Below are 7571 nucleotides of genomic sequence, written 5' to 3' on the forward strand. Positions count from 1 at the left end.
CCATAAATAGGTTCGTTTGTACATTAATATTAAACCAACATAGATTAAATAGTTTAGGGTTAACCTATTTATTGTATGTTAGATAGAAAGTGCACATGAATATGAGAAGAATAAAGTAGAGGCTTATTTTTAGGGCAAGTTCAATCTCTTTTAGGTTGGAATTGTACCTTCATCCACGAATATCCTGTCATGGTTCTAGACCACTATGGATTTAGCAATCTCATGGATCGTGAAGGGGGGTAACCTTCACCCTATGAACGGTTTACAAGTTCCTAAAATTGGTTGGCGACTCTTTTACTCTAGCTTTCTTCCCTTTGGACGCCACCATACTTAAGTGTATGATCACAGTGGGGCTCAAGTGTGGGATGCTTGAAATATTCCTTACACAAGTCAGAATCCAAACCTAGACTCCTTTGTTGGGTGCTCATACTCCAAGACTTTGATGTTGAAATCAGAGGCAAAAAAGGAGCAGAGAATGTAGTTGCAGATCACTTGTCTAGGATCAGGTATGATGGAGGTAAGGACTCTACACCTATTGATGATTCTCATCCTGACAATAATATCCTTGCAGTTGTGTCACAAGGACCTTGGTGTGCCGATTATGCCAATTATTTGGTAGGCGGTATACTACCTCCGGATATGTCCTACCAACAAAAGAAAAGTTTTCTCCATGATGTTAAATATTATTTTTGGGATGATCCTTTTTTGTTTCGTGAGTGTGCAGATGGACTATTTCGCAGGTGTGTCCCTGAATAGGAAGTGAACGACATCTTACAACATTGCCATAACTCTCCATATGGTGGGCATCATGGCCCTTCTAGAACCGTAGCCAAGCTTAACAAGTCAGGCTTCTTTTGGCCTACCATGTTCAAGGATGCGCGATTTTTTATCATGTCTTGTGATTCTTGCCAGAGGACCGACAATATTTTGAGGAGACACGAGATGCCCCAAACTAGGATCCTTGAAATTAAAATTTTTGATGTTTTGGGTATTGACTATATGGGACCGTTTCTATCTTCCAAAGGGAATTGTTACATACTGGTGGTCGTTGATTATATGTCCAAATGGGTCGAGGCCATTGCTTCACCAACAAATGATGCCAAGGTGGTCATGAAGCTCTTCAAGAAGACCATATTTCCAAGGTTTGGTGTCCCACGAGCTATCATTAGTGATGGAGGTACTCACTTCCATGAAAGACAACTGGACAACCTTATAAAGAAGTATAGAGTATATCATAGGACCGGGCTTAGTTATCATCCTCAAACTAGTGGTCAAGTTGAGGTCTCTAATAGGGAAATCAAGTTGATTCTAGAGAAAGTGGTCGCTAAGTCAAGGAAAGATTGGAGTATGAAGCTAGATGACACACTTTGGGCGTATAAAACCGCATTCAAAACACCAATTGGTACCTCACCTTATTGACTAGTGTACGGTAAGGCATGTCATCTTGCTGTGGAGTTAAAGTACATAGCTTTTTGGGCAATCAAGGAGCTTAACATGGACTCTAAGGTCGTGGGAGAGAAAAGGCTTCTCCAACTTGAGTTGGATGAGTTTAGATTATCGGCGTATGATAGTGCACGAATGTACAAGTAGAAGACAAAGAAGTGGCACGACAAGAAGATCCTATCAAGAGAGTTTGCATCGGGTGATAAGGTTCTACTCTTTAATTCTAAATTAAAGCTTTTTCCAGGAAAACTAAAGTCTAGGTGGTCGGGCCCCTTTACTGTCACTAAGGTAAACAAATTTGGTTCGGCTAAGCTAGTGAATGAAAAGGGTGAAGAGTTTAAAGTAAATGGTCAACGATTGAAGGTGTATCATGATGGAGCTACTGTTGGAGTGGTGGAGGAAACCCACCTAACTCTACTCTCATCTTAGAGCTAAGTTTAATGGTCGTGCGAGACCTATTAAACCAGCGCTTTGCGGGAGGCAACCCGTATTTCTTGCTTTCTAGACTAGTTTTTCTTTATTTTATTTTTCCTTTATTTAGAGAGGTGAGGAGAGTGCAATTTTACCTTTTTGAAGTGATTTTGTGCAGGTTTTGAGCTATCAAGTAAGGAGACTTAAAGAGAAAAAGTTGCAAAAAAAGAGAATTCCAAACTGAGCAGAGGCTCGTTCGCGCGCGAGAGTGAAGCAAAAATCAAGCGTAAAATCGCCCGATCGGGTAGAGCTCGCCCGACCGGGCGTGCAAGCTTCCAAAGTTTGGGGCTGTAAAATCGCCTGATTGGGCGCGCAAGCATGAAATTGAAGGGAAATTCGCCAATTAGACACAAATTTAAAGAAATCGAGTGTTCTCAAAAAGAAATTCCGGACGAGGCTTGCCCGATCGGGCGAGCGATCGAGAGAGAAATCAAGGGCAAGCTCGCGCCCGATCGGGCAGAGCTCGCCCAATCGGGCGCTCAAGTAAAATTTTAGAACGGGAATCCTTCGCCCGATTGGGCGCACCTATAATCCAGAGCTTACATAATTCCTTTTCTCCTCTTTTCTTTTCCCTTTATTCTTTCTTTCATCTCTTTCACCTTCTCTCTCTAACCTTCATTTTCAAACCTTCAAACTCACTTTTAAATCAAGATCTTCTCCAATTCTCTCATCAAAACTTTAAATTTTTTTACATATTCTTAATCCTTTCACCTTCCTTTACATTCTCCATCTAATTTCTACTTATTTTCTCACACTTTTAGGAAACCCTAGAGAGGGAAAATCTCAAGTTTGTCAAGAAATCAACTCAAATGGCTTCCAAAAGAACAAGAAATCAAAGAGGTGAACAATCTAGGCAACAATCAACACAAATGGTCGACCCGGAACTTCAAATTGCGAGGTAGAGTGAGGTGGTGGTCACTAGCCAACAAGAACAAAAGAATAGGATGCCCAACCCCATCTTGAGGCAAGTAATCGCTACTCGTTTTGTTCACCATCCTACTTTGATTAGATTAGGAATTGACAAACAAGTAGAAAATTTGTTTAAGGAGATTAGCATGAATAGTTTGTTTAACTTGCATCATGATACATATGACTATTTAACTGTAGAATTCATCTCTACTTTTAATTTATTTAATTCAAGTTCAACTGTTTATCATGTTCAATTTTGATCGCTTAATAATGATATGCGAATTTCTTTAAAAGGCTTTGGAAATTTTTTTGATTTGAAAACCGATAAACCCATGTGTAGACACCTAAAAATGTCTCCCCAAAACCAAACCCGATGATGAACAACCTTTCACCGCCATTATTGGTCGGGTTGAGTATTTAACCTTTTGAGTGCTTGAATCCATGTTTCCATTCAATACATTTCATAAACCAATCCATTTCCTAGCTCATTTCCCTAAACCAAAACTTGTTTTCCTCTTTTCGTGTCCACATCACAAAACCGAGAGAAGATGATTTTGTGGCTTAATAATTTTGATCCAATTATTAATTGGTTGGATAGGCCTTGAAATAAGCTTTCAAACAATATATCATAAGCCCAATTCTCATTTAAAACGAAGAAGATGTGAGCCAAACACTAAACTCATCCCAAAACCGACACCCTTCTACTAAAACGGTCATATATTAAAATCTACAAATTTATTAACCGGATTCTAATTGGGTTGGAAAGTAGACTTGATAAGATTTCTAATGATATATTATATGCCTTATTATGAGTTACGGATCAAAAGTTATCGTAATTTTAAAAACGCATAAAAAATTGGAATTATCGCGTAGTGTAAAATTGTCGTGTCGCCGGGAGATGGTGACGTGGCATGGGGCCTGGTACCGTGACACGGGAATTCTCAACGTGTCACTGTGCATGGTACCGTGACACGGGAATTCTCATGATTTTCTTTCCACGTGAAAATTCCCCGCGTCACGGGAAACTCTGCCACGACACGGGAATTAATGACGTGTCACGGTATAATTTCCCGTGTCACGGCGCCCATCCCCTGAAACGGGGTAGCTCCGTGTCTTCTCCGCGTAATTCTTCACGCGTTTTACCTCCTGCGTCACACAAAGTTCTCCCGTGTCACGGGGATTTGTGTCGTGTCGCGGTAGTTTTTTTAGGGTTTTTATCCTTTTTAGGGTTCCATGTGTTTCCCCTACTCATTTTTCCTATAAATACCCCCTCCTTTCTACAGTTTGGGGCACCAAATCCTGCTCTCTTTCTCTCTTTTACACCAAAAATCATTCTCTTCTCTCTCTCTATCATATTCTAAGCCTTAAACCTATATTCTTAATTACACCATTCTCCCCTTAAGCACTCCAAGGAGTCATACTTGACCCGAGGTTCCGTCCTTAATCCAAGGCGTGAAAGGTATAATTAACTGAGGGCTTGGAACAAATCAAATCTACATTTATTTAATTTAATTTCTATTTGATTTATATTTTTTTTATTGAAGTTACTAACAATTTATTCATGATGTAGCTATTTTAAGGAACGCGCGGAATGTGAGTAATTAATAAATTTAATTCCTCTTATTTTATTTTAATATTGCTAGTATCATGATTAGGTTATTTTATATTTGATTTGACTAACGCTATTATTGTTAAATTGCTTCCAATATTAATGTTTATTCTATTATTATTTATGATCACCATATTGCATGTTTAAAGGGAATATGTAATTGAAAATCATGCCTAATAAGATAATTTGGACGATCGATTTAGGTTCCTTTTTAATCTTATTGTTTAATCAAGTGATCACTAATATTTTAGAATAATGTGCTGCATTAATATTCAACCAATTTAGCCTAATAATAGTTTGGAGCAAATTGAATCTTTGTTTGCATGCCTTTGAGATCGCAGGAATCACTTTTCACTATAAGAATCGAGTAGAGGCCAATACGGGCGAATGTGACTCCATGACTCACTTCGTACCATCATCCCCGATCCTCCTTTCGTGGTTCCGAACCATATGGAGTTAGTAATCTCATGGATTATGAATGGGGTGTAACCTTCACGGGTCAATCGTTGTCCCTTAATCGTGGTTGCCTTTTATGATCTGTGAACGGTTTACAAGTTCCTTAAAAAAACTTGTTGGCGGCTCCCTACTTTTCTTTGTCCCTAATCGTAATGTCAATTCCCACTTCCTATGAGTGCCAAGCATATTCACCACGTGTTTTAACGTAGGCGCACTTCAAACGACGCCTACACCATGGAACCACCTCGAGACTTTTGTGCCGAAGTTTACCTAGCCCTCACGGAGGAGGTTTTAGAAAGCATCCAACATGCCAAGGGGACCATCATTCACCATCCCATGCCAAAATTTGTGCAAAGATTTGTTGGCCTCACCATCTTTGGGAGGGCATGAACCGGCTAATGTTAGGAGGGATGAGTTGGAATTGTTGGCCTCCTATTTAATACCTAGTTGTGGGAAGTTGAACATTCCCCTTTGGATGGCCCAACAATTTCAACGTAGTGCTAAGGAGGCCAAGGATTCTAGAGCTAGGACTCCTATCTATTTTGGTGGGTTAGCCACCCACATTGCGGTAAAACTGATGGGTTTTACACCCAATGACCATAGGAGATTAGATGGCCCTACCCTAATGGACCTTAGCTACTTAGGAGGCCTCAATTGGATCCAACCTACCCATAGTGTGACTCAACCTAACGAAATGTGGTGGGTAATCCATAGGGAGTCGGGTAGGAGAGACTAAGCTTTTAAATTGCCTAACCCCAACTGAACCATGTTTGATAAGGGTAAGACCACCTATACCTTTGAGTTAGGTAATTTAGGAGAGGCATAAGAGGCTCACCATTCTCCACCTCAACCACAACCATATTTCCAACCACCACCCCAACCCTACATGCATGACATCCCTACCTCTTCCGTTAACTACAACATCGATCCTAATGCACCTTGTGATGACTTCTTGAATTTTCGGAGCCAACTTAATAGGATTGAGATGGGCCAAGGAAGGTTAGAGGGTTTGGTCTAAAATCTTGACTATAGGGTGGGTTCTTTAGATAGATGGGTTGGGTATGTGTAACGGAACCTAGGGAGGGGCTTATACCCCATGTATGATAACTATGCACGCCAAGGGGCTATTCCCCCTAAGGCTCTAGTTCCCAATTGGTTTCAATATCCTAAATCAAGATATTCGAACCTCGGTGCTTTTGGTAGTTATGTGGACTATTCTTCCGTCCATGGTTATAGGGTCGATGTTCCTTTTGGTCGGCTTGGGGAGAATGTGGATCCTAACTATTTTGTTGGTGGTTCAGGTCACGGAGGAGCCGACTCTAGTCATGGAGGTGGGAGCGGTTATACTCATATAGAGGATGATGATGAGGAGTAGCTCTTCGTAGCTACACTCCCAAGATAATGAGGGCATTGCTTGATTTGGCTTGGGGGGAGATAATTTTGTATATATGGTAGTACTCTCTCTCTTTTCTCTTTTTATTGCATTCTAGGTTAGATTTATTGCTTTTAAAAAAAATGCAAAAATACGTTCCAATGAAAAAATGAATCATGCTTCCCTGTGCCCCTTGATAAAAATTGTTTTAAACTCTTGGTTATTGATAATGAACATTGTGGATTAGTTGATCGTGATTTGATGTTTGATTTCCTTGGAGCTTTATCATGCGTCAATTTTGTCCAACTGCTTGTGAATATAGTTCTTGACTAGTGTAGGGAATATTTCAAGCATTATCCCAAACTTGAACCCCACTGTGATCATACAGTTAAGCATGGTGGCGTCCAAAAAGGGAAGGAAGCTAGAGCAAAAGAGTCTCTAACAAGTTTTAGGAACTTGTAAACCGTTCACAGGGTGAAGATTACACCCCTTAATGATCCAACAGATCGTTAACTCCAATAGGTCTGGAACCATGACTGGAAGTTCGAGGATAAAGGTACAAATCCAACCTAAAAGAGATTAAACTTGCCCTAAAAATAGGCCTCTACTTTATTCTTCTAGTATTCATGTGCGCTTTATGACTAACATGCAATCATTAGGTTTACCCTAAACCTGTTTAATCTATGTTGGTTGAATATTAATGTACAAATAAAACTATTATTGGCGATCCCTTGAACTATAATCATATTAAACCTAAACAAGATTATTAATTATCTTATTAGGCGTGATTACAAGTACAAATTCTCTTTAAACATGCATAAAAGGCGTGATCAAGCAATAACAATAATAATATATCAAGCAACATAATAATCATCATAATAATCATATTAATAATAATCACAATTGAAACAACAATCATAATTAAAATAATCATGTTAAAGCATAATATTAATAGCATGATCCTAGGCATGATACTAACAAGAATAATATATAACAAATCCTTACATGTCACTAAACATATAAAGATCAAAGCTTTAGCCCTAACATGACACTAACATTATATTAGGAAAGAGAATAGGAAGTATCATAGAAATCATTATTGATATAAGAAACTTAATTATTACCCTAAACATGATACTAGGAAGCAGCAAAACATCCTAACATGATACTAGGAATCAAAATAACAATCTAAACATGATTTCTATATCATAATATCAATAAAACAATCAAAGTACTTACTTCTATGCCTCGTACCTCTTTTTAATAACAACATACACGCGTTAGTAACTTCAAGGAAAATATCAAATCAAA

The sequence above is a fragment of the Chenopodium album genome, chromosome 2 (genome assembly GCF_948465745.1).
Source record: "Chenopodium album chromosome 2, dcCheAlbu1.1, whole genome shotgun sequence".
Taxonomy (NCBI): domain Eukaryota; kingdom Viridiplantae; phylum Streptophyta; class Magnoliopsida; order Caryophyllales; family Amaranthaceae; genus Chenopodium; species Chenopodium album.